The sequence below is a fragment of the Neofelis nebulosa genome, chromosome 3, assembly GCF_028018385.1.
Source record: "Neofelis nebulosa isolate mNeoNeb1 chromosome 3, mNeoNeb1.pri, whole genome shotgun sequence".
Classification (NCBI taxonomy): Eukaryota; Metazoa; Chordata; class Mammalia; order Carnivora; family Felidae; genus Neofelis; species Neofelis nebulosa.
The window spans coordinates 164,197,699-164,225,354 of NC_080784.1; the positions used below are offsets into that span (position 1 = coordinate 164,197,699).

Genomic DNA, 27,656 nt, shown 5'->3' on the forward strand with positions numbered 1-27,656 from the left:
TCGGAGGGGGCGGGGGGCAGATACCTGATTCACTGGTCAGGAAAAAGTGGGTGGAAAACTGGGAGAGCTTCAGAGAGATAGCGCTGGTTACAACCGGGTCTCCAAGGATGACCCAGAGCTGGCCTTGAGGATGAGCAGGCAGAAATACAGCACAAGCAGAGGCCTGTGGTGGGAGAGCAGGTTGTGTGGCTCCGTCAGGGTCTCTCTGGGAAAACAGACACCTCTTGGAGTTTATGCAACAGAGGGAATGTAAAGCAGGGGCGCGGCTATGCGGACGAGAGAACTCAACGGGATGACGGGGCAAGGCAGAAACGGGCATCCGCAGGAAGCCACAGCCACCCCTGCTAGAGGGAAAAAAGAAGAACCCAAACCCAGAGCTGAAACCACAGCGGGCCTGTTGGGGGAGAGCTGGAACTAGGGAAGACACATGGTGACTGCTGCACAAGTCCCCAGGGCAGCAAGGAGGGGAAGGCCCTGCCCTCTCCTTTCTTCTTAGCCTCCGTCATTTTCTGTGACATCTGAAACACTGCCACTGCAGGGGTCAGTGGTGAAGGGTGAAAACAGAGCAGGGAAAGCGCGAGGCTGGATTCAGGGCAAACAGGCCCAGGACCGGTAATGCATCTTTGGGTAACTGTGAGTATCAGTGATGGACAGTAATGACAGCCAACATTTTTAAGCGCTTACTAAACGCTAGTAAGTATGCTAAGTGTTTCATGTGTGTCGACCTATTAATGTAGGTTAGGTATGTAGAGAAGAATGGCAGGAGACGGTGTTGCAGGATGGAATTAAAGGCAAGGCTTACAGGGGCGCCTGGGTGGCTCAGTTGGTTGGGCATCTGACTTCAGCTCAGGGCGTGATCTCACGTTCTGTGGGTTCGAGCCCCATGTCGGGCTCTGTGCTGACAGCTCAGAGCCTGGAGCCTGCTTCGGGTTCTGTGTCTCCCTCTCTCTGCCCCTCCCCGACTTGCACTCTGTCTCTCTCTCTCTCTCTCTCTCTCTCTCTCAAAAATAATAAATAAACATTAAAAAAAATTTTTTTTTTAAAGCAAGGCTTACATCCCAAAGAGCTTTTATACCACACCAAGGGGTTTGGACTTAGTTCTGAAGGCACCAGGGAATCAATGACAGACTGAAAGCGGAGGAATTGTATAATTTTATTTGTATTTCTCAAAGATCATTCCGTGACCGTGTCTGAAGTTCTGAGCATTGCTAATTCGCCGAAGTAAATAGTGGGGCTATGACGAAGGCTCCTTGGGGGTGTGACCAGCTTCTCTTCCCGCCTTCTCTGTTCCTCTGCCTGGAGTGGACAGCATCACTTCTGAACACTTGTGTCATCTGTTGACATAGTAGGATCTTGGTTTACTTTAGCTCAGCAAAACTGGAGCAGTAGAACCTTTTTAGAGCAAAATATTTATTACTAATCTATACGATGGTTATAATAGCTAATGTGTTATTATAGTACCTCGTTAACACACTGCCAAGGGAATCTATATCCCAGCAATGGCTTAGAGATCGTCTTGCTCTACTCCTAGTCCCTTAGAGAATATTTGGTCCTTCTGCCTTGATTTTCAGCTTTTAAATAAACCAGTGTCATCTGTCACTGGCTGTGGAGGTGGCAGTTAGAGACAGCGCCGCAGGTTGACTTGAAGTATGGACACAATGTTACCACAGAGCTAAGTCTGAGGGCCTTAGAAGATACATTTAGAGTTTCTCTCTTCCCAGAACCTCTTTCGCAGGTGAGAAAAGTGAGCCGCCGCGAACGAAGTGACTAGCCCAAGGATTTGAAAGTAGTTAGTGGGGGGCGCCTGGGTGGCGCAGTCGGTTAAGCGTCCGACTTCAGCCAGGTCACGATCTCGCGGTCCGTGAGTTCGAGCCCCGCGTCAGGCTCTGGGCTGATGGCTCGGAGCCTGGAGCCTGTTTCCGATTCTGTGTCTCCCTCTCTCTCTGCCCCTCCCCCGTTCATGCTCTGTCTCTCTCTGTCCCAAAAATAAATAAAAAATGTTGAAAAAAAAAAAAAAATGAAAGTAGTTAGTGGAGGTAGGACTAACAATCCAGACTCGCAGACCAAAACTTCTTTCACACTTGGCTTCATTGCCAAGGTGTGTCGAGCTCTTGAGGGGCTTCTGTTTTCTGGGGCATCCCGGTGGCTCAGTGGGTTTAGCCTTTGACTCTTGATTTCCACTCAGGGCGTTTATCTCACAGTGAGTTTGAGCCCCACATCCGGCTCTGCACCGACAGCTCAGAACCTGCTTGGGATTCTCTGTCTCCTCTCTCTCTCTCTGCCCCTCCCCTGCTCACTCTCTCTCTCTCTCTCTCAAAAATAAATAAACATTCAAAGAGCCATTCAAGTATTTGTAATGCCACTAAAGTTTGAGAACCATTGCTCCAGACCTATTAAAAAAAAAAAAAAAGCTGCCGTTTTCTTATTACTGAGAAATAGTGCTCAGGTGACTAAAATATCACCTCACCCGAAGGTAAGCAGAAGAGGGGGTTGGCTCAGGAACCAGTTTAGGAGGGGACATCAATTTCAGGCATGGGTATGTCTAGGGGCTCACTGTAGTAGTCAGGACTCAGCCCCCTTCTGTTTCTTGGATCTGCTTTCCTCTGGGCAGGTAGGTTTCATGCAGACAGCCTCCTCCCATGAGACGACAAGGTGGCGACCAAGGTCCAGGCTCACAACCTGTCTGCTCAACGTCACTAGTGAAAAGAACACATCTCTTGCCCATTAATATCAATGAAAAGCCCAGGCATTGAATTTTACTGGTCAGCTGGAGTCATGTGCCTGTCCTTGAACCAATCACTGCAGCCAAGGAGAATGAAACACTCTGGCTAGGTCTGACTCCTATGCCTACACGGTGTCATAGAATGGGCTCAGCCCCTCTATTGTCAAATCATACATTTGGAGAGGGAAGGCAGTAAGATTCCTCAAAGCAAAACCGACGTGCCATCAATCCAAGAAGAGGGAATGGGTGCTGGGCAGGCACAAAACCAAGATGCGTTCTGGATGCCAAGATTTAGGTCCAATAACAGAGTGGATTTCTAGATAATATGGGTCAGATTTTCCTGTTGGATATCACCCTGTTGTACAAAATAATCCCCTTTTGGGAAACTGAACTTTCCGTGTGCAACACACATGTGCCCACCATGAAATTCAGAGAAGCCGATTGTTTCTTCAGATTTGAGTCTGGTTTTATAAAGGTTCTGAAGAATATTTAAGGTTATTCTGAGTAGAGGACTATGCCACTCCATCCTGTCCCACCCCCCATGGATTGTACCCGAGCAGTTCTCTGGGAGACACTCTCTTAACAAAGAGGCTCTCCCCTTGGCTCTACTTTAGAGGCGGCCATTCCAACTAGCTTAACAAATTCGTATTTAACAGGTCAGGTGCTCAAGGATGAGGAAGGAGCTTGAGGCAAGGTGAACGTGTCTGCTCAGAGCTCCAAAGACACAGGGTTCCAAATGAATGTGAGCATTCAAACAAAGAAGCAGCATCCCCTTGGGCATCATTGTGTATTTGGGGGGCCTCACTGGACTTTTCATGCTCTGTGATAAGTTAGCCAAAGTAAGCCAACTCCAGTAAACAAAAATATGTAAGGTTTTATTCCACTGTAATACAAAATCTCATCGATCTACTCACTGCCTCTGTTCTTTTGGGGCCAAAAATACATAAAACATAGCCAATGGGGGTTTGATGAAGCATTGTCTAAAAACCACCATCTTCCTTCAGAGAGCAGCGATAAACGGAGAACTTTGTAAGCATGATCCCAAGGCAGAAACCTTTTTTTTTTTTTTGTTTAATCTGAAACTTTTTTTGAGTATATGACGAAACGGTATACTACTAAAAAGTTAATGGTCGGGGTGCCTGGGTTGAGCGTCAACTCTTTTTATTTATTTATTTATTTATTTATTTATTTATTTATTTATTTTATTTTTGGGACAGAGAGAGACAGAGCATGAACGGGGGAGGGGCAGAGAGAGAGGGAGACACAGAATCGGAAACAGGCTCCAGGCTCCGAGCCATCAGCCCAGAGCCTGACGCAGGGCTCGAACTCATGGACCGCGAGATCGTGACCTGGCTGAAGTCGGACGCTTAACCGACTGCGCCACCCAGGCGCCCCGAGCGTCGACTCTTGATTTCACCCGAGGTCATGATCTCATGGTTCGTGGGTTCAAATCTCCAGTCCGACCCTGCTCTGACAGTGTGGAGCCTGCTTGGGATTCTCTCTCTCTCTCTCTCTGCCCCTCCCCAACTCATACGCTTTCCCTGTCTCTTCTCTCTCAAAAAAATAAACATTAAGAAAAGTTAAAAGGGCAAATAGTAAACTTTGAAGAAATATATAACTTGTATTAAAATCTGATAAAAATATCGTTTACATATAAAGAGTTCTTATGAAGAAAAAAAATGACTATCACAATAGAAAAATGGGCTGGGGCACCTGGGTGGCTCAGTCGGTTGGGCGTCCGACTTCAACTCAGGTCATGATCTCACACTCCGTGGGTTTGAGCCCCGCGTCAGGCTCTGTGCTGATGGCTCAGAGCCTGGAGCCTGCTTTGGGTTCTGTGTCTCCCTCTCTCTCTCTGCCCCTCCCCTGCTCATGCTCTCTCTCTGTCTCAAAAATAAATAAAAACATTTAAAAAAAAAAAAAAAAGAAAGAAAAATGGGCTAAGGGGATGAATAGCCAGTTAGCGAAAGAAAAACAAATGGACAAACGCATAAATGAAAACTAATCCATCTTACGAGTAATTAAAGAAATTAAACAGCTGGTGCCCCAGTCCTAGAGGTTGGCATCTCTGTGCACCTGAGACCGGCCAAGCCCCAGACTGCAGGGAGGCAAGGGAGGGTGAATGTATTCAGTAAACCATCATTTCAAGTCTACTAAAAGTTTGTTGTTTTTTTTAATTTTATTTTTAGACCCGACTTTGAGACTATCAGGTTAGCAGAAGATTGACAGTCCCCGGAGTTAGCCCCAGGTGTAATAAGATGGCCCGGCAGACTGACAAAACTTGCAGCAGCCACAGGGGCTTGGGAAGGTTACAGTACGACCAGAAGCCACAAATCCACAAATCACACACAGCTTTGACTCACCACCTCCAGGAACTTCTCCTAAGGAAATAGGTTAGGAATTTGCACAGGTCGTTTTAGGACATTTAGGAATTTAGCTGCAGGTCGTTTATAATAACAAAATCCTGCAAACCACCAAGCTACCCAGGACAGGGGAATTAGACATATGATGACATAGTCATTGTATGTATTGTTAAGTGGGGGCAGCAAGTAAATCATAAAAAAAGAAGTGTGATTTTTCATTTGGTTTTGAAAGGTTTTCTTTTATTTTTAAGTTTATTTATTTTCAGAGAGACGGAGCAAGCAGGGGAGAGGCAGAGAGAGGGAGGGAGGAAGGGAGGGACAGAGAGAGAGAGAGAGAGAGAATTCCAAGCAGTCTCTACACTGCCAGTGCAAGGCCCAACTCAGGGCTCAAACCCATGAACCATGAGATCATACCTCAGCTAAAATCAAGAGTCAGTTGCTCAACTGACTGAACCACCCAGGTGCCCCTGGTTTTATAAAAGTTTGGGGGTTTAAAAAATTTTTTAAGTTAATTATTTATTTTGAGACAGAGAGAGCACAAGTGGGGGAGGAACTGAGACAGGGAGAGAGAGAGAATCCCAAGCAGACTCTGCACTGTCAGCACAGACACCGATGTGGGGTTCAAACCCACGAACCATGAAATCATGACCTGAGCTGAAATCAAGAGTTGGACACTCAGCAGACTGAGCCACTCAGGAAGAGTAGTTGGGAAAATGTTAACAGGGGTTTTCTTCTTTTTTGCCCATCTGGACTTTTTATCTAAAATGAACACAAATGAATATTATTAATTTCAAATTATATTAAATTTTAAGTTATTTCTTAAAAAAATTTTTTTTAATATCCATTTATTTTTTTTTTAATTTTTTTTTTAACATTTATTTATTTTTTGAGACAGAGAGTGACAGAGCATGAACGGGGGAGGGGCAGAGAGAGGGAGACACAGAATCAGAAACAGGCTCCAGGCTCCAAGCTGTCAGCACAGAGCCTGACGCCGGGCTCAAACTCACGGACCGCGAGATCGTGACCTGAGCTGAAGTCGGCCGCTCAACCGACGAGCCACCCAGGCGCCCCTTTAATATCCATTTATTTTTGGGGGACAGAGAGCGTGTGCGAGCAGGGGAGAGGCAGAGAGAGAGGGAGACACAGAATCCAGGATCCGAAGCAGGCTCCAGGCTCTGAGCTGTCAACACAGAGCCTGATGTGGGGCTGGAACCCACGCATGGTGAGATCATGACCTGAGCTGAAGTTGAATGCTTAACCGCCTGAGCCAACCAGTCTCCCCAATCTTTTTTTAATAAGAGAAAGAAAAGACTAAGGAATGTTAAACTGCTTAATTTAACAGGGGCCTTTCCTTGGGCACATCCTCCCTGCTGGAAGAGGTATAGAAACTTCTGCTTCCTTCCTGGGATGGCCCTACAAATCCCTCAGAAGGATAGAACTGAAACACCCATTTGCCCTACTCACGGAGGCTTCTGATTTCATGGCGGGTATTCGTGCCTGGCTCCCCCTGGGTTCGAGAGAGCCCCTATAGCAGCAATAAACAAGCTTGGCCAACACAGAAGGCTTTTGATCTTTATGCCTAGACAAGAGATTCCAAGGCTTAGCTAAGGCTTGCTCGCCATGCCAGTGTGAAGAAGGAAAGGGGCCTTTTTACATGGACTTCGGTTTAGTTTTTCTTTTATTTTAAAAATACTGTGTTTCTTGAATTCCCCTCACTGCCTTTGCACACAGATATTTATCAGCTCTTACCAAAGAAGAAAAATGGAAGGAGAGACAAAGGGAATTCAGTCGATTCCATTTGTCTCCAGATCCTATCTTGTGTATGTTTTAAGTCGGCTACTTCATATCTCCTTCTGGATTCTAAAACCCCTTGATAAGATTTCCTTTTAGTATCTCTGCGCTTTTCAGGGAAAGAGGCTCAGAGCTGGTCAGACCCTTTCATCTCCAACTGATAAAGCTGTATGTTTATTTAGATTCAGTCATATTGAATCCATTTCAACAATTACATATTACCACCCCCTGCCCCTGAACAATGGATGTTCCCCTCCACGCCCCCCTCCCCCACCCCCCCCCACCCCCGCTCCCCTTAGGCCCACTGGGGAATTCCAAGGAATTTAAGAGATGGGAAGCAGAGGTCTGGGATGGAATGGGAGGGAAAACAATTTCTAAGGTCCAACTGGCATACGGTATTTCCAAATGCCGCTGCTCTTCCCAGCTCCTCCTCCAACCTCGCCTCACCTCGTTTGATTTCATATGCTTTTGTTTCATTTCTCAGCGCAGACCCTGCATTGTTCTGATCATGTCTCATCTGGATGGAATTGCAGTGTTCTCCTCTCCCACCTGATGGATAATTTCCTGCACACGTTTTGCAGGACAATCTGGTGAACACTCCTTCCTCCTACTGAGCCAAAACGTTTCATAATTCTTTAGGGCTTCATAGGAGGATCCAGCTCAGAAGCTCCAGTGACTCACTGAGGATGAATGTTTCCTCTGGCCTTATCTTTCTTTCTTTTTTTTCTTCTAGTTTCTTAGTACATGGCTTGAGCTCTACCTGGGATTGTTGGGTCTTGTGGGTTGAATTCTGCTTCAGAAATCAGGGGACTATATGGTTATGGCCATCTACCTCACTGGTGACTTTTTCAGCGCCTCCAAAAGGGTCACGGGGAGGCAACGTACTTTCTTTCCCATCTGTTTAAAATAAGACCTCCGAGAGCCGCATCAGGCTGGATGAGCCTAGTTTATGGAGTGCTTAGAAATCCCTGAAGGACAACCCATTCCCCCCAAAGTCTCTTCATAGTTAGCAGACCGGCAGCTAGAAAGCAGACACTCTACTTAATGGGGTAACCAGTTCCTCTCCTGGTTCTAAAAGTCAGTTTGTAATGGAGTCGTACCACTTCTGGCTAGGTTCCACATACGTACTAAAATCTTTGCTTCTAACGATAAGTAAATAGTGTTTTTCTTTACCTTGGAAAAAATTAGACACACTTTAGAAGTAAGGAAAAGAGACATCTGAACTCCAGAGGGAATTTCTGGGGGTGATTTATATGGTATTTTCCTTGATTGTGGCGATGGCTTGACAGACGTAGACATATGTCAAAACTTATCAAAGTTGACACTTTATTTATTATTTAAAAAAATTTTTTTAATATAAAATTTATTGTCAAATTGGTTTCCATACAACACCCAGTGCTCATCCCAAAAGGTGTCCTCCTCAATGCCCATCACCCACCCTCCCCTCCCTCCCACCCCCCATCAACCCTCAGTTTGTTCTCAGTTCAAAGTCGACGCTTTAAATGTATATAGTTTATTGTGTGTCCATTATATATATTCAACGTTCCCCATTTCTGGTGCCAAGAGTCTGCTGTCCTGTCTTGTACTGTTACTAATAAATAGGTGTTGCAGTTGAAAACAAACTTCACGAGGAAATAAGGTTGGTGCGGGCAAAACTTTTTAAAGTGGCCCAGTGTCGCATTTGTATCCAACTGTTCTGCCTACTTTCAGAAATCTAAGAGAATTTAAAGTGAGATCCTATTTCTGGGAAGAGTTTTAAGGGGAAGATGCCATCAGAAAGAAAGAAAAGTGATAAAATCCCCCCAGAAATTATTTAGGGCAAGGCTGTATACAGGAGACAGCTGGGAGTCCACTCTTAAACAACCTTTAACATTTCTAGCCTGAGCTCGGGCTATCTCAATTGTTTTCATATGGTTAACTTCTCACCCGTTTCGAGGCCTATGATTTAAGGCAGTATTTACTGGTCATGTTTAAGGCTAAAATTTCAGACGAGGCTCTGTGGATTAGAACAGGAAGCGTGAGGCAGGCAAAGAGAAGAGTCAACTATCACCTAACGGGTGAGAAATTGCTTTTTCTCTTTCACTATCAAAAGTACACTGATTTTGCTAATTAGAGCAAATGTTAAAACTGTTTGTAGACTGGGAACAGACCAAGGGGGCACAGACCAGGAAGGTACTTGCCGTGACTTTTTGAGAGTAACACCTGATTACACGTGCTGAGAAAGAAATCAACAGCAAGGCTCTGCTCTACGTGGTTTTCTCTTGGTTTGCTCTCTCCATGGTGGGGATCCATGAGAGGGGTCAAGGGTTGTAAAGCAAGTACACGTCCCACCTGATGATGGCCAGGCTCGTTTGTGTGCAAAATGCTTGATGCTCTCTACATGTCGTGGTTACCTAAACTTCACACTTTGAAGTAGGTATATCATTCCCATTTTATAGAAGGACTTCCTAAAGCAGAGATGTGAAGCAACCTGTCCAGGGGCAAGTAATTCTAATACAAATATGGATAGCAATACTAAAAACAAGTACCTATGTAGCATTTACCATGAGCCAGGGACAGAAAAGGGGATGGAAAAAGGACAGAGGGAAAAAGTGAGAGCAAATGACATCACTTGAATCTTAGAGATTTTTCAGGTCCTCTTAATGTTTGTTTATTTTTGAGACAATGTGAGAGACAGAGTGCAAGTGGTGGAGGGGCAGACAGAGGGAGACAAAGAATCTGAAGCGGGCTCCAGGCTCTGAGCTGTCAGCACAGAGCCCGACTCGGGGCTCGAACTCATGAACCGTGAGATCGTGACCTGAGCTGAAGTCAGACGTTAACTGACTGAGCCACCCAGGTGCCCCTCGGGCCCTCTTGACTGCTGAATTTCCTAGTTACATGAACTAATACATTTCCTTTATTATATAAGACGGTTTTATTTGAATTTCATTTGTTACCTTAAAAATACTGACACACGCAGAAAATATTCTTTTTTATTTTTTCTTAAACTAATAAAATTATATCCATTCCAAATTTACTTTTAATAATAGTACACATCACACTTATAATATTATGAAGGCAAATAATTGTGATTCTTTACACACTTACAGTTAGAATATTGTTCTATGTATTTTTAGGTGAGTCGTACTATGGAATATGGCATCATTAGAGAGAAAAGTAGGAATTTAAAAAATGAATATTATACTTCCTATTGTAATCAAGACAGAACTAAAGGAACAGAGACATGACTTGGATTGAAATCCACTAGATCTGAGAATAAAATTAGACTCCCTATTGAAGATGGATCCCTTGCACAACACAAAAGATTCACCAGGATTGGTAAAAATTCAGGCGACATTCTAGAATTGCTCTTTAAACCAGAATGCATTTGAGTGTTCTCTTATAAAATATATTTCAATCAAATAGATTTCAAAGACTAATTTCTCTGGGGCAGGGGGGTTCCCATAGAGTCCTATTCACCCCCATATGCTTCCTTGGTCCCCAAATACCTGAGAGTTCGTCTTTAGGGGACCATCCTTTTGGATTAAATAGTCCCTCTTTCTCTGGTTTTTCTTGAAAGAGCTTCTTTGCAGGATGATATTACATGGCTTTCATCTTAAGACAGTAATTTTATAGCAGTTAAATTCATGAATTTAAGCCAGAAAACTTGGGGTCCAATCCTGGCTTCACCATTTATCGGCTATGTGCCTTTATCTCTCTTTACTTGACCTCTCTCTTCCTGTACTTTATCACACCCCCCCCATGTAGAATGAGGATAATAATAATATCTACCTGGAGGGTTGCTGTGGGATTAAAGAAGATAACACACATAAGGCTGTTAGCATGGTACCTGGCACATAGTATGTGCTCAGTAAATGTCAGCTGTCATCCTGAGCGTGAGACATCCTGGCTGTGTGAAAAGAGTATTGAGAAACGAGCCAGGAGCCCTCATGCTAAGTCTGCTTCTCCAAACACTGTCTGAGTGGCATTGACTGAGAGCCCTTCGATTTTCATCACCTGATAAATAGCAATACTAATGCCCCCCATGCCAAGTTCTCAGTAGTGGCAAACCTGAGGCGAGTGTTTTGAGGATAAAACAAGCTAATGGAGATTAAAAAGAGGCTTGGAAAGAGTAAATGGGCTTCACAAATAATCACTACCAGCAGGGAGAAAGAGTTTATTCATTCAATCACTTTTTACCAAGTGTCTACTGTATGCAAGGAGAAAATACAGTTTTATCTTTACACAGGTGGTAAATCCTGCTTTGCGATGGAGGAAATTCAGAAGAAAGCGTGAAAACCCGATAAAATTAGGGAAAATATAAGAGGTGGGAGATGAAGGAAAGATGAAACTTACCTTCTTTACATTTTTGCAACACGCTAATTCCACAAAGTTTTCCTGAACCTTTTCCTGGTGCGGCCAACCCAGAGTCTGTCTTAATGCAATCTATTCTTCAAACGAGGCCCCACAGAAGCTAAGTTGGGCACGCATTTCGAAACTGGGAGAGAAGCCATTTCCATATGTCGTGCCCATGGCTTGGAATTAATGCAAGTTGCTCTCTGAGGAACAGTGCATATGTATATTTAATTGTGGCAAAATACACATACCGTAAAATCATTTTTATGAAGTTTATTTTTCATTTATTTGTGTGAGAGAGAAAGAGAGTGGGGAGAGGCAAGAGCGAGAAAGAGAGACAGAATCCCAAGCAGAGAATCCCGATGCTGAGCTCGATGCCACGAACTGTGAGATCATGACCTAAGCTAAAAACCAAGAGCCTAAAAACTCAACTAGCTAAAAACTCAGGAGCTAAAAACTCGACTGACTGAGCCATCGGGCACTGCCCATGTTAATCATTTTTCAGTGTACGTTTCAGTGGTATTAAGTACGTTCATAATGCTGTGCTAGCATCACCACCTCCCATCCCCAGAACTCTTTCCATCGTGTTCAGCTGAAACTGTACCCATTAAACACGAACTCCCCTGTCCCTCTCCCTCCAGCCCTGGCAACAGGCATTCTAGTTCTGGTCTCTGTGAATTTAACTATTCTAAGTTCTCCACATAAGGAAAATCATACAGTTGTTGTCTTTTTGTGACTGGCTTATTTCACACACAGCTTTGTTTGTTTGTTTGTTTGTTTGTTTGAAGGTCTAAGATCATTGTCCCTGAAAATTTGGGATTCGGTCACAGTATTATTATTATTATTTTAATTTCTAGGCTCTCCAGTTTATGATGGGTTCTCTCTCTCTAGGTTTTAATGCACCCAGGCTTCAGTAAAAGGGTGGAAGTTGCCACTCTGTTTCTTATGACTTCTAATCAAAATGGCGGTGTCTTCTAATCAAAATCAATTGGCTGCTCTCCATTTTCGTCTAATTTTATTTTTTTTAATTTACATCCAAATTAGTTAGCATATAGTGCAACAATGATTTCAGGAGTAGATTTCTTAGTGCCCCTTACCCATTTAGACCATCCCCCCTCCCACAACCCCTCCAGTAACCCTCAGTTTGTTCTCCATATTTGAGTCTCTTCTGTTTTGTCCCCCTCCCTGTTTTTATATGATTTTTGTTTCCCTTCCCTTATGTTCATCCGTTTTATCTCTTAAAGTCCTCATATGAGTGAAGTCATAAGATTTTCACAGGATTTTTGTCTTTCTCTGACTAATTTCACTTAGCATAATACCCTCCAGTTCCATCCACATAGTTGGAAATGGCAAGATTTCATTCTTTTTGATTGCTGAGTAATACTCCAACATATATATATATATATATATATATATATATATAGTCCATCGATGGACATTTGGGCTCTTTCCATACTTTGGCTGTTGTTGATAGTGCTGCTATAAACGTGGGGGTGCATGTGTCCCTTTGAAACAGCACACCTGTATCCCTTGGATAAATGCCTAGTTGTGCAATTGCTGGGTTGTAGGGTAGTTCTATTTTTAGTTTCTTGAGGAGCATCCATACTGTTTTCCAGAGGGGCTGCACCAGCTTTCATTCCCATCGTCTACTTTTCACATAAACAAAGCCTTTGGGAGAATGGGGCGGGCAGCGTCTGAGCTGTGGAGTTTGTCCAAGGAGTTTAATGGAGGCTCCTGAAGTCCGTATAGCAACGTGAGAAGCAGCAGCTGTTCACCCCCTCCGAGCGTCCATTAATGATGTGAAGTGCATTTGTTGTCAAGGCAAACAAACTCTGAAATGGGAACATTGCAAAGAGGGTCCTGACAGAGGCTCATCAGCAGGGGGCAGAGGCCAAAGGTACATAAGGCCGGTGATCCTGGAGCCAACAGAGGTAGAATGCCAGTGTTGCCTGAGGAACAGGCCTCCACGCCCCAAACCCAGAAAGAACATGGGGTCTGTGTGTCCTTATCTGCTACATCTGGGCTCCCTACGTATTCTCTCAGCCCACCTCCTTGGTACAGATGACTTTTTAAAAAGCACACGTTCCAGAATTAAAAGCATGCCATTCCAAGTGGTGGTTGCCTTCCTCAAAGTCGCCATGCCTTGGGGATGTCATCTTGCCCACCAGGGTCATCCTGGAATGCTGCTTCGAACAGGCCTACAAGCAGAGACAAAGTCTGGTGAGCTTTCTCACTGGTGGCAAGTCAAGCTTTGGCTTGGATTTTGAGATAGATGCTTAAATCTTATAAATGCAGCATGTGGTCAACCCGGTTATGTGGTTGGGGGTAGAAAAACCAGGCACAAGCTTAGCTGATGTTTCCTGAGGCAGGCCATGTACTTTTCTGAGTGTTCTGGATAGCTTATCTTAGTTCACTGTCACAATAACCCCATGGATGGGAGAATGCATCTCAGTTTTACAGAGTAGGAAACTGAGGTACAGAGAAGTAAAGTAACGTGCCCAATGTTACACAGCTACTGAGTGATGGAGTCCAGCTCCATGCAGTCTGATTCCAGAAGCCTTGCTCTTAACCATTCATTACACTGGCTCCCTGATTTACTTGAGTGGCCTAGAAACTGCTGAACGGAGAGGTTGCCAAAGGGACTTCCAGACTCAATCTCTTACTTTTCCCCAGGTCCACGAGGCCTGGAGTCTCAACATCACAGTTATTCCTTAGACATCTGTTTTCACAAAGGCTCCTGTTAAAATGCAACTGCATTGCTTTGGAGAACATTTATTCAGATGTGTTTAATAAATTAAAACACTCAGAGTTGAGAGGTGGAAAACAGGACAATGCATTTTGATGAAGCAAGAAGTGGTAAGAGATCCTACTCCTAGAATTCCATGGGATGAGAGAAGTCTGTGCACTCCATCCAAACATCCATCCATCCATCCATCCATCCATCCATCCATATTTAACAGATTATTTATTGAAGGCCTATAATATTCTAGGCATCATGCCAAAAGCTGGGATCCAATGTTAAGCAGAAACAGACCAAGCCCCTCCTAGAGTTCAGATTCCAGAAGGGGAGAAGTAAACCTTGAACTGTGATAGGATCTGGGAAAGAGAAGGACAAGATACTATGAGAAGAGATAACATAGGGCTGGAATAGAATGATCTGAGGGCACTGTGTGTTTGGAGGGGAAGAAAAAAAAGATGCCAAAAGAGAGGCAGGGAGGGGGCTCAGCATGGCACATGGTGCTGAATGCTCACCAAAATTCAGCTCAATCTCCAAGTTACCGTTCCCTTGATGTTTGGTGATAGACAAGTACATATATGTGCAGACTGCTTTATCCCTGTGAGGAAGTTATTATGATCATACAGTGTGCTGTTAATTAGAGGGAAAGAAATAATGACCAAGCATGCATTCAGCCTTGACTCTTTTTCTCCCTAACTTGCCTGCTAAGGCACTTGAATAACCTTGACTTCAGTTGCTCAGAGAAAAAATGATGAGGTCAAACACTGCCTCCAGTCTCTCTTCAGAGTCTGTGTTGTGTGGTTATGGTAGGAGCCCAGAGGGCTACCTCCGTCTGTCTTCCATTCTGGAGTTGCTGTGGAACCTGAGTGCCGTGAGAGGCATCCATAAAGCAGCATGGCGGCAAAGGCATATGGCACCAGGGAGTCCAAGATGGGGTGGGGAGAGGAGAGGACTTTCTTTGCTCTGTTCCTGGAGGGAGGAGAATCAGACAGAAAAGTCTCAACACTGTATACTATAATCTGCAAGCTGGGTTCTTTTAATGGCAATCGAATCAATTCATGTTGCAAACATCCCAGAAACAACCAATTTTATGAATCGGTTGGCAAGTTCATAAAATAAAGAAGAGTGCAATCCCAACTACTGCCAAGAGCACACGTTTCAAGCAGTCATTTACTAATAATGTTAATACTAATAACAACTGTTAACATTCATTTAGCATTTGCTATGTGCTAATTGCTTCACATTCATTTTCTCATTTACTTCTCACATTAACTCTAAGAACTAGGTACCGTGAGGGGCACCAGGGTAGCTCAGTCAGTTAAGTGTCCGACTTTGGCTCAGGTCGTGATCTTACGGCTCATGGGTTTAAGCCCCATGTCAGGCTCTGTGCTGACAGCTCAGAGCCTGGAGCCTGCTTTGGATTCCATGTCTCCCTCTCTGCCCCTCCCTCGCTCGCTCTCTGTCTCTTTTTCTCTCTCAAAAATAAGTAAACATTAAAAAAAAAAAAGAAATAGATACTGTGCTATTATCCCCATTTTACAGATAAGGCAACAGAAGTCTAGAGATGCCGTGTGACTTGCCCAGGGTCACCACCCTGTCAGTGACACAACCACGGTTGGGACTGAGGTCTGGCTAATCCCAAAGCCCATGCTCTTAAACACTTCTCCCTATTGCTTCCACGGTAAAAGATGCTGACATCCAAATATTTACCAATCTCTTACTTATTCCTTAAGAAAGTAGATCTCTACAGACCGTGAGCCCAATGTTGCTAGATTTCACAGGTGAATAAAATTTTTTAAATACTTGGGCGTGTGACAAAGGGGTGTCAAAGTTTTGCTTTGCTAAATCAGTAACTTCTTTTTTTTGTAAGTCTATTTCATCGTCTCATTAGAGAACGGATAACTTGAAAATCAAAAAATTAAGGAGGAACTAATCTCAGAATTTCAAAGCTGACTAGATTTAGCTCAATGAAGAAATCACTGCATGGCTCCTGCTTTTCTCATGTTGTTTTAAACCAGTGTGAGCAAGGGCCCCAAAGTACTGATTGGCATCAGTGCAAGAATTAATATTGAGAGTATCTATCCATTGGCAGCTTATTAGCAACAATTTGAGTGTGAATATAGCTTGGATAAAAAATAGGATGGTATTTTGTGTTTCTTAAAATCATTTGCAGCTCAAACTTCCCACTAAATTCATCTGGTTTCTATCCTCTCCCACCGCACAATTAGTCTGAATATTTGAGGTTTCCCTATTGTCTCCAGAAAGGTTCTTGGAGACAAGGTCAAAGTAAGGGCAAGTCTCATAGGTCAGAGTATTCTGTTTTGAGCCATATAAATGTGTCTTCAAATAATTTTTTTTTTAAGTAAAATCCCGTGTCTCTGAAGTTATTTGGTTTTCAAACCAAATGGGTGAGTAGGTCTTGGGTTCCAACCAGAGACCATTATTTTAAAGGTGACCAATGATTTTTAAACGATAATCAATCACAGTGCAAATGGACAAAGAGAGTTCACTTCAGCTATAGGGAAGGCAAGGCTCTAATCAATGAGTAGGTGGGTCTGATTTGTTTGGGGCCAGTGACCTTGCCCAGCTCTGGCATTTTTTCAGACCTCTTTTTTGACCATTCAACCCTACACAGTTCTTAGTTTATGAGTCACAGGTCACCTTGAGGGCAACATCTCCCTTTCCTGGGGGTTTGTATGAAAATTCTACCATGTAAGCTGAGTGCCATCATCTTTAAGATTCTTTCTTTTGACATTTCAGGGACAAGCTGTCAGAAGTGTATGAATCATCTTAGCCTCTTCCTTTTTAAATAAAGCAAAGCATCCTGTGAGGAAATACCACTCAGTGAAATTATTTCACATTAAAAATAAAATGCTGCACTTGATACACTTATAAGATCAGTGAGAGTATCATCGGTCTTAAACTGGTCATAAGTCTCCATATCCTCAAGTCACTTGGATAGTTTGGACAGGATAGACAATTATTCAAATATTTCCAGATTTTGAGCTCGTATTTCGCCCTCAGTTTTCAGAGTGATTCTGAAGACAAATAAAAATCAAGATAAGGGCTTCGAAATTTTTAGTAAAAAATTTCCCATTAGTATAGCCTAGCGTCTATGGACTTCTGGAAATAGACACCCCGGAATCCCCATGTGGGTTCTATCACTTATGTTTATAGGACCCTGGGCAACTTAACCTCTCTAAGTCTCTGTTTCCCTATGTATAAAAAGGAATGAAGCAAGGCACTACATGTGAAGTTCCTGGCACTATGGCTAATGCATAATGAAAGTTCAAAAAAATGTGATCTGAGTTCACCAAATAGTCACTCTGCCCCTCTGTGTTTCCCAACTTCCCTTGATATTAGTTGGAACAGGTGGACCATGAACATACATGTCATATTGGGTTGAAGCAGTAAAAGGCTGGTATGTCTCCTCTCTCTCTCCCTCTCCCCCTGCCCCGGTGACCGTCAAAGCCCCACGTCGAGATGGCCACATCACAGGACGGAGGGATCCTGGATCCCTGAGTTACCACTTGGAGGAGAACTCCTGCTGAGACACATCAGACTTTCTGGTAGAGACACAGCCAACTTTTTCATATAAATGCCCTGATGTTTTGAGGGTTGTCTGTGTGTTCACTTTTGTTCATTAGCCTAACACGGCTAGTGATTGAGATGCCTATGTACTTTCATTCAAATCACCAAACCACATTCCTTCTATTAGGAGCCCGTGTTGCTGGAGCTACCTCCGTGCCTCTGGGGAGGAAATTCAGAGAAGCCTTTCTAGCTCGTGCATAAGTCACCCCCTCCTGACTCCTAGGAGGAGAAGCTCATTTTCAGAGTATGCCTTCCAACCATCTAGTTACTCAGTCACTGGGAAGAAACTGCCTACCTGATGGCTATGGGTTTGCAAGATTTCCAAACTCTCTTCTCAGATTATTTCTACTCATGACAAGCATCTATAACTTTCCATGGTCAAATGTATGACTCTTTTTTTTTCTTTTAGCTTAAATAGCAAATTTAAGACCTGAGTGAAGGCTGGGGGTATTAGTTTCCTTCACCTGCCGCAACAAAGTACCACAGACAGGGTGGCTTAAACAACTGAAGTTTGTTTTCTCACAGTTCCGGAGGCTGGAAGTTCAAGATCAAGGTGTCATCAGAGTTGGTTTCTTCTGAGGCCTCTGTCCTTGGCTTGTAGATGGCCACCTTCTCCTTGTGTCTCTGTACATGTCTGTGTCCAAATTTCCTCTTCTTATAACACTAGTCACATTAGACTAGGGATCACACTAATGACCTCATTTTAACGTCATTACCTCTTTAGAGACCCTCTCTCTAAATATAGTCACATTTTGCGGTACTAAGGATTAGGACTTCAGCATATGGATGTGGGGGGAACATAATTCAGCCCATCACACTGGGCAACCAAGATATCAATAAGAAAGGAGGCCAGAACACTGGGGCTCTTCAACTTCCTCACTGCGTGCATCTGAGACAAAGGACTTGGACTTGGGGAGAGTGTGGCCCCAGCGACATTACTGGCTCCCATCACAAAGCAGTAGCAATCATTCTGCATAGTTGTTCATTTAGCTAATTTGAATGATCTCAAGATTGATCACTGATCTACCTAGAGCCAGCTCAAAGGAGATAGCATTTAAAATATCATTTAAGATAGGGGCACCCGGGTGTCTCAGTCAATTAAGCGTCTGGCTCTTGTTTCCAGACGCTTTCGGATCTGTGACAGCACAGATCCTGCTTGGGATTCTCTGTCTGCCTCTCTCTCTCTCTCTCTCTCTCTCTGCCCTTCCATCACTCGCACACGCTCTCAAAAATAAACAGGCATTTTTTAAAATGTCATGTAAGCTAGACATATGAGTGAGCTTTTCATTGGTTTCTCTTCCCCCAACTTAGCAAACAATAGCAGAACATATAAAGGCAAAAGAATATTCAGTTTCCAATTTGTTCTTTAGCTCTCAGGGTTTGGTTTAGTTTGTGTTTATCAGTCAGCTGGAACTGGGAGACCGGATCAGCCTATTTACTGATTTCGTCGAATGGCAGGTTAACGTGCCTCCCTCTGGGCACACTGCCAGTCCTGCTGGGGAGAGACTGTATCCAAATAAATAAAGCTTGGGCCATAATCTTTTCCAATCAGATGAAAATATTTCCTTCTAAATTGATTTTGCTGCAATTTTCGAACGTGTAAAAGACCAGTTTGGTGTTTCATACATACTTTAGGGTCATTTCACTCTTTCAAATTCATGCATTTGTGTAAAAACATAAAAGGAAGTTAAATCAAGACCCTTAGATCAGGGAGATGTGATTAATTGCTGGCCTTTCTAAGACAAGCCACTACACAAAGCCATGTAATAAATTAATAATGCCTCAGATCATGAGTTAATAAAGACGGCTTGTCTAAAAGGCAGATAATAATTTGTAAAGGCCTGTGCAGGCAAAATGTCTCAAACAGCCCCTAGGAGAGAAAACGATCGGCAATAACATCCCCCATGATAGACCTTGCTTATTACTGTAAGAAATTTAACAAATCCTTCTCAGATTCCAGAGCTAATTCGAGTTTAGATTATAAAGGAGACTGTTTCTTTTGACCCGCCCAGACTCTGGGCAGGGATGGGGGGTGATTTCATGGTAGTGTTGGGGAGAGGGTGGGGAAGAGACCTAACAAAAACATCAGTGGTCTGGGCTAACATACCAAATATTCACTGATGGCCCATAGGTCTGCAAACGAGCATCATGGGAAATAAAGCAGGTCAGGAAGTCGGTTATGCCAAAGGGGCTGCTGCTGTGCTTCCAGTGGGGGAGGGAGGGCCAGGCTGTGGATCTGCACTCTCCCAGGAGTCTGAGGGGCATCGGACTCCTGGGCAGGTTCAGCCCTAGGCTCAACCCCACTGACCCCTCCCCTGGGAGCACCCTCTCTGTGCTCCCAGACTCCCTCCCAGGAGCCTGGCCCTGGTCAAAGGGGCTCCACTCTGAGACTGGCAGCTGGTCAGCAAGACTGCTGAGAGCCTGCGATCAACCCAGAGGAGACCAGGTTCAATAATTAAATCTGCCTGTTTCTCCGCATGCACCTGCATTCAGCACCAAAGAGAAAAAACAATCATGTTCTGTCTGAGCTGGGGGCCCAGACGTCAGTCCCTTTCTCATTGCTGCTCGCTGCCTGAGGTCGATTTGTGCTCATCACAGACCCCACCCTTCTGTGCCCTGGCCACTCTGGTTGTTGTGAGGTTGAAGGAGATAATTTTTACAAAATGCTTAGCGTATGCCTGGGACATGGTAAGGGCTATAGAGGATTTTCTTAAAGTAATAAGTCAGAGGCCAATAAAAACTACCTGTAATGGTACCAAGTTAGCTCACTCACTGACTTCACAATTCCTGAACAGAAGCCGCTCAAGAGCTGCTGAGGTCAGATTGTCTCAATATCTTGGCTCACATCCTGCGCTGGGCGAAGAAAATCTGTGGGCTGTTGGCAAAAAGGGACCAGGCGCTCATTACCGTTAGCAATATAACAAATCAATCTCTGATCCCAGAGCTGACTCCAGTTCCGATTAGAAAGAAGACTGTTCCTTTCGACCCCCAGGAGTTTGCGCAGGGCTGGAGAGGCTGTTTCATTGCTCCGACAAGACCCATGGTGTTCCGGGGCCAGCATCCCCAGGATGAGCTGATGGCCAGAGTCTGCGACGAGGATCCCAGAAGGCAAAGCAGGTCAGAGTCTGTAGGCTGGGGGTGGGGGTGGGGGGGTGGAAGGTTATGCCGCAGGGGTCTGCGGCCAAGCTCCCAGCGGTGGAACAGGGGCTGGCTGGAGTCTGTCAGTGCTCAGGGACAGCGGCAGCTGTCATGTCCAGCCCCATCCAGGGTCTGAGGAAAACCAGCCCAGAGTGCTTGTGGGGAGAGCCCTGTGCTCAAGATGGGGGCTGTGGATTTGAGTCCTGACTATCATGAACGCGTCCTTGCATGTGGCAAGTCATGTACCCTCCAGCGGCCCCTGTTTACTCATTGGTAGACTGAGAACCGGAGAGGGCTTTTCAAGTGTTTTTAGCGGTCTCCCCTTTTCTTCAATCCAAAGCTCAAGTGGAAACTCAAGGAGCTGAGCGCTCTGGTTGGAGCAGACATGAAGGCAGCTTCCTCTCCATGCCCCATGCCACCCAGGGGCTCACCCAGACAGCAGAGCTTAAAATCCACACTCTGGAGCAGTGCTTCTCGCATTTTAATGCGCATTAACATCACCCAGATCCTGTTGAAACAGATTCTGATTCCAAAGTTCCAGGGGTTGAAGGATGATGGGGGTTGCAGAGGGTAGAGGGGTTGTGTGGGCAACCCCGTATCTCAGTCATGCCCGAGGCTTACTTACCAGGGTAAGCAGGTACATTTGGTCAGTGGACCCTACTTTGAAAAGTGAGATCCTTGCTGATTAGCTCTAAAAGCCTATAAATTCTTTTGCCCCCTAACTCAGTGTACGTCACTACATGGGGTCACCTCCAGTGATGGTTCTCAACGGAGTAGGGAGACGCCAAACACAAGCTTGCTCTCTCCTTGCTCACTTTTGGATTTCACAGTGATTAAGCACAGTATTGGTTGAAACTCGGGAATGCTAGATGTTCTGGGAAGTATGGGGCTGTCCCACATGACAAAGAACCGTCCCGTATCCTGCATATCTGCCTTTTATCTAAGCTCGGCAGCTAACAAAAAGCTTTCCCCCCACTTCCTCAACTTTTTATTTTGGAAAATATTCACACCTACAGAAAAGATGCAGGAATAAATAGTTCAAGGAGCACCTGGGTAGCTCTCACCTACAGTCTCCAATTGGCAATGTTTTTGGCATCTTTGCCTTATTACATTCTCTCTGTGTGTATTTATACAAAATCTCTCTCTCTCTTGCTAAATCATGTGAGATTTAATTACAAACATCATACTACTTTTTTTTTTTTATTTTTTTTTTATTTTTTTTTATTTTTGGGACAGAGAGAGACAGAGCATGAACGGGGGAGGGGCAGAGAGAGAGGGAGACACAGAATCGGAAACAGGCTCCAGGCTCCGAGCCATCAGCCCAGAGCCTGACGCGGGGCTCGAACTCACAGACCGCGAGATCGTGACCTGGCTGAAGTCGGACGCTTAACCGACTGCGCCACCCAGGCGCCCCTCATACTACTTTTTTAAAAAAAATTTTTTTAACGTTTATTTATTTTTGAGACAGAGAGAGACAGAGCATGAACGGGGGAGGGGCAGAGAGAGAGGGAGACACAGAATCGGAAGCAGGAAGCCATCAGCCCAGAGCCCGACACGGGGCTCGAACTCATGGACCGCGAGATCGTGACCTGAGCCGAAGTCGGACGCCCAACCAACTGAGCCACCCAGGCACCCCAACATCATACTACTTTATGCCTAAACATTTCAGCTTATCTTCCCTAACTAGGCATTCTCTTGCATAACTATAGGTATCACAGTCAGGAAATCTATAATTGATACAATTTTACTTCAGTAATTTACAGTTCATATTTCTAAATTCCCCTAATCGTACCAATGGTCTCATTATACCAACAATGTCTCTTTAAAAAAATCCAGAATACAAAGATCTTGCCCACATGGATTTCTCATGTCCACTGGATGTCCGGGGGGGGGGTGTGGTAAAAAAAATCAATCAATCATCAATCAACTAATCTCTTTGTATCTGAACCTAGAATCTAACTTTATGAATAAACACAAAACCATTTTTCTCTGGTTTTAATAAACATTGACTCTTACACAAATGCAACTACTAGGAAAATTAAGGAAGAATGCATGTTGTTTTGTCTGGGCATTTAGTTGAAATTGTTTGCCATTTTAGAAAATCACACCCCTGTTGGCAATGCCGCCTATGGGGTTTGGGTTGCCAACACCACATCTGTGTCTGTGTTTGTCACTGGGACCCTCCGGTGTAAGCATTTGACTATGTTATCATGGCTTCTAGTTTATGCCCCCTTATTTGCATACTGAGACACGTATTCTTTTATCAGAAATTGTTTTTATTTCTCTTCCACTTGTTTTAATGAGGCATTATAGGTAGGTATAGTAACAATACATTTTATTTCAGGAAAATAGAGGAGGTGTTACAAAGCACTTATTTATGTATTAAAAAAATTTTTTTTTAATCTTTATTTTTGAGAGAGACAGAGACAGAGACAGAGTTCGAGTCGGGGAGCAACAGAGAGAGAGAGGGAGGCACAGAATCCGAGGCAGGCTCCAGGCTCGGAGCCGTCAGCACAAAGCCCGATGCGGGGCCGAACTCATGACCCGTGAGATCATCACCTGAGCGGAAGTTGGACGCTCAACCGACTGAGCCGCTCAGGCGCCCCAGCACTTATTTATTTTTAAATTAAGGCAGCTACTTTCCTTTGAACAAGAAAGTGGCATAAGCAATTCCAAGTATCCCCCCACTAATATGAGAGCTCCCCCTGACCCCCGACAGCACTCCCCACCCAGTGTTGGGACAAAAGTGTCTTCTCTCTGGCCAGTCCTGTCCTCTCCTATGGCACCTTCTTTACAAGTTGGGCATGGAATCCACTGAATGGCATCTGCTTACGGTCGAAGAACCAGGTCCAGAGGGAGCAGCTCAGCACTCACTTTGGGGAGATGCTCTCATCCGGGTTAAAGTCAAATGCTTGCACTAACACAGGGCTGCTGACCGCTGCTCTTGAATTAGGTAAAATGAATGTGCTTTGTCGTCATTTCCAAGCTGCTTCCATGTAAAAGTCCTTTTACAGCTTTTACAATAAAGCTCTTTTCATTAAAACATACTCCGTTCAAATAATCTTGAAAGGAAAGCTCACCTAGCCCCAAGTGTACGGGATAAACACAAAGAGAAAGGACAGGTTCTTTGCCGTGACCGTGTCCAGGATATTCACAAGGGCGAAGGGTGAGCTCAGCCGGGGAGCACCGCTGTGCTGTCTGCACCCAGACTTCCACCTGCTGCCCGCCAGCCTGGGAATGGTCAGCTGGCCCCTGGTTCGCCGTCCACACCGGGTCTCCCGCAAACAGTGGGAGTCCTGACCTTCCTGTCCTCACCTTTCTGTGCTCCTCACAGAACATCTTAATCTTTTCTAAATGATTTGGTCTTTTATCCTTGCCTATGGTTATTCTGTCCGTCCAGCAGTGCTTTCTCTTTTTGGATCTTCTTGAATTCTGGATCGTTCTCCTATTGGTCAGCATCCAGCTTCCAGGAGAGAGCCCTGAGCCATGCAGCTGGTCCAGGCCAACGGGGTGGCTGGAGTGGGGCTGCCTGGGGGGTCGGTAGACTCATCCATGTACCGGTCCTGCACCACAGGCTGATCGAGGGCACGGCAAACACCCACCCGCAGACAGTCCCCCTGTCCCCCACCCCCACCCCCCCCCACCCCCGTGCCCGCCCACTGACCCTGCGCCTGAGGCGGCAGGAGGCAAAGGAAGATCCACTAAGCATTTATTACATAAAGGCATTGTTGACCCCTATTTGGAATGTCTAAAATTTGAAAGACTGACCGTACCAAGTGTTGGTGAAGATGTGGAACAGCTGAAAAGCTCAAACACGGCTGGTGGGGATGTAAAATAGTACAACCACTTTGGAAAACAGTATGACATTTTCTTAAAAAGTTACACATACGCCTCCCATATGATACAGGCATTCTCCTCCTAGAAATTTGCTCAAGAGAAATAAAAGCATTTGTTCACACGTTTATTAAAAGGCCAGAAAAACGAAAGTAAGAATGGCACAAAAGCTCTCTTTGCAAAGAGGGGTCATTCGGAAGTGAATACCCCCAACTATGGGCAAGGGATGTTATTTTACAGGGTTCCCCCCCCCTTTTATCCTTTGTTGTCCTCATAACTGTAGGGGCTGAGTTGTTGATTTCTGTGGGAAACATGAGTGGGGAGTTGATAGTGTTTGTTTCATTCTTAAGAAAAACTTTATGTTCAAGGGAGTTTCTCTCACGGTCAGGTGTTCCCAGCCCTGTTGCATAATATGTGTGCTTTCCTACAATCAGGGACTCAAGTCCTAACATTTCCCTCTCTGCCTACTTAACCCTATCTTTCCCTATCATAATGACCTCTACCCAAATGTTCACAGCAGTTTTACTTGTTTTTTTTTAATTATTTTTAATTGCATCCAAGTTAGTTAACATATAGTATAATAATGATTTCAAGAATAGAATTTAGTGATTCATCACTCACATATGACACCCAGTGCTCATCCCAACAAGTGTCCTCCTTAATGCTCCTTGCCCATTTAGCCTATCCCCCTACTCAAAACCCCTCCAGCACCCCTCAGTTTGTTCTCTGTATTTAAGAGTCTCTTATGGTTTATCTCCCTCCCTGTTTTTATATTGTTTTTGCTTACCTTCCTTTGTGTTCATCCGTTTTGGATCTTAAATTTCACATATGAGTGAAGTCGTATATTTGTCTTACTCTGACTGAATTATTTCACTTAACATAATACATTCTAGTTCCATCTATGTTGTTGCAAATGGCAAGATTTCATTCTTTTTGATCGCCAAGTAATATTCCATTACACACACACACACACACACACACACACACACACCACCTCTTCTTTATTCATTAATCACTTGGTGGACATTTGGGCTCTTTCCATACTTTGGCTCTTTGGCTCTTGTCAATAGAGCTGCTATAAAGATTGGGGTGCATGTGCCCCTTCAAATCAACATTTTTGTGTCCTTTGGATAAATACCTAGTAGTGGAATGCTGGGTCATAGGGTAGTTCTATTTTTAATTTTTTGAGGAACCTCCATACTGTTTTCCAGAGTGGCTGTGCCAGTTTGCATTCCCACCAGCAGTGCTTAAGCTTCCTCTTTCTCTGCATCCTCGTCAACATCTGTTGTTGTCTGAGTTGTTCATGTTAGCCATTCTGACAGGTGTGAGGTGGTATCTGGGGTTTTGATTTGTATTTCCCTGATGATTAGTGATGTTGAGCATTTTTTCATGTGTCTGTCAGCCATCTGGATGTCTTCTTTGGAAAAGTGTCTATTCATGTCTTTTGCCCATTTCTTCACTGGATTATTATTTTTGGGGGGGTGTTGTGTTTGATAGGTTCTTCATAGATTTTGGATACTAACCCTTTATCTGATATGTCATTTACAAATATCTTCTCCCATTCTGTTGGTTGTCTTTTAGTTTTGCTGATTGTTTCTTTTGCTGTGCAGAGGCTTTTTATCTTGCTGAGGTCCCGATAGTTTTTTCTTTTGTTTCCTTTGCCTTCGGAGATGTGTTGAGTAAGAAGTTGATGCAGCTGAGGTCAAAGAGGTCATTGCCTGTTTTCTCGTCTAGGATTTTGATGGCTTCCTGTCTTACAGTTAGGTCTTTCATTCATTTTGAGTTTATTTTTGTGTATGGTGTAAGAAAGTGGTCCAGGTTCATTCTTCTGCATGTCGTTGTCCAGTTTTCCCAGCACCAGTTGCTGAAGAGACTGTCTTTATTCCATTGGATATTCTTTCCTGGCCAAATATTAGTTGGCTATATGTTTGTGGGTCCATTTCTGGGTTCTCTATTCCATTCCATTGATCTAAGTGTCTGTTTTTGTGCCAGTACCATCCTGTCTTGATGACTACGGTTTTCTTTTTTCTTTTTTTTTTTTAATTTTTTTTTTAACGTTTTTATTTATTTTTGAGACAGAGAGAGACAGAGCATGAATGGGGAAGGGGCAGAGAGAGAGGGAGACACAGAATCGGAAGCAGGCTCCAGGCTCTGAGCCATCAGCCCAGAGCCCAACGGGGGGCTCGAACTCACAGACTGTGAGATCGTGACCTGAGCCGAAGTCGGACGCTTAACCGACTGAGCCACCCAGGCGCCCCGATGACTACGGTTTTCTAATACAGCTTAAAGTCTGGAATTGTGATGCCTCTAGCTTTGGTTTTCTTTTTCAGGATTGCTTTGGCTATTCGGGGTCTTTTCTGGTTCCATACAAATTTTAGGACTATTTGTTCTAGCTCTGTGAAGAATGCTGGTGTCATTTTGAATATTTTGAATATGTAGATTGATTTGTGTAGTATCAACATTTGACAATATTTGTTCTTCCAGTCCATGAGCATGGAATGTTTTTCCATTTGTGTGTGTGTGTGTGTGTGTGTGTGTGTGTGTCTTATTCAATTCCTTTCACAAGTTTTCTATAGTTTTCAGTGTATAGATTTTTCACCTCTTTAGTTAAGTTTATTCCTAGGTATTTTATGGTTTTTGGTGCAATTGTAAATGGGATCGATTCCTTGATTTATCTTTCTGCTGCTTCATTATTTTTTTTAATGTTTTTATTTATTTTTGAGACAGAGTGAGATAGATCATGAGCAGGGGAGGGGCAGAGAGAGAGGGAGACACAGAATCTGAAGCAGGCTCCAGGCTCTGAGCTGTCAGCATAGAGCCCGACGCGCAGCTCGAACTCATGGATTGTGAGATCATGACCTGAGCCGAAGTTGGATGCTTGACCGACTGAGTCACCCAGGCGCCCCTACTTCATTATTGATGTATAGAAATGCAACTGATTTCTGTTCATTGATTTTATATCCCACGACTTTGCTGAATTCATGGATCAGTTCTAGAAGTTTTTGGGTGGAGTCTTTTGAACTTTCCATATAGAGTATCAAGTCATCTGCAAAGAATGAAAGTGTGACTTCCTCCTTGCTGATTTGGATGCCTTTTATTTCTTTGTGTTGTCTGATTGCTGAGGCCCACAGCAGTTTTACTTGTA

At 44.2% G+C, this 27,656-nt stretch overlaps 1 long non-coding RNA gene across 1 annotated transcript; it reads left to right on the plus strand.

The window, feature by feature from the left end:
- The first annotated feature begins 28 nt into the window (after nt 1-28).
- LOC131507587 (uncharacterized) lies at nt 29-22,572 on the plus strand. Its single transcript, XR_009259567.1, has 3 exons — nt 29-633; nt 20,532-20,656; nt 21,018-22,572. It is a non-coding gene; the product is annotated as an uncharacterized LOC131507587 (long non-coding RNA).
- Nucleotides 22,573-27,656: the final 5,084 nt, after the last annotated feature.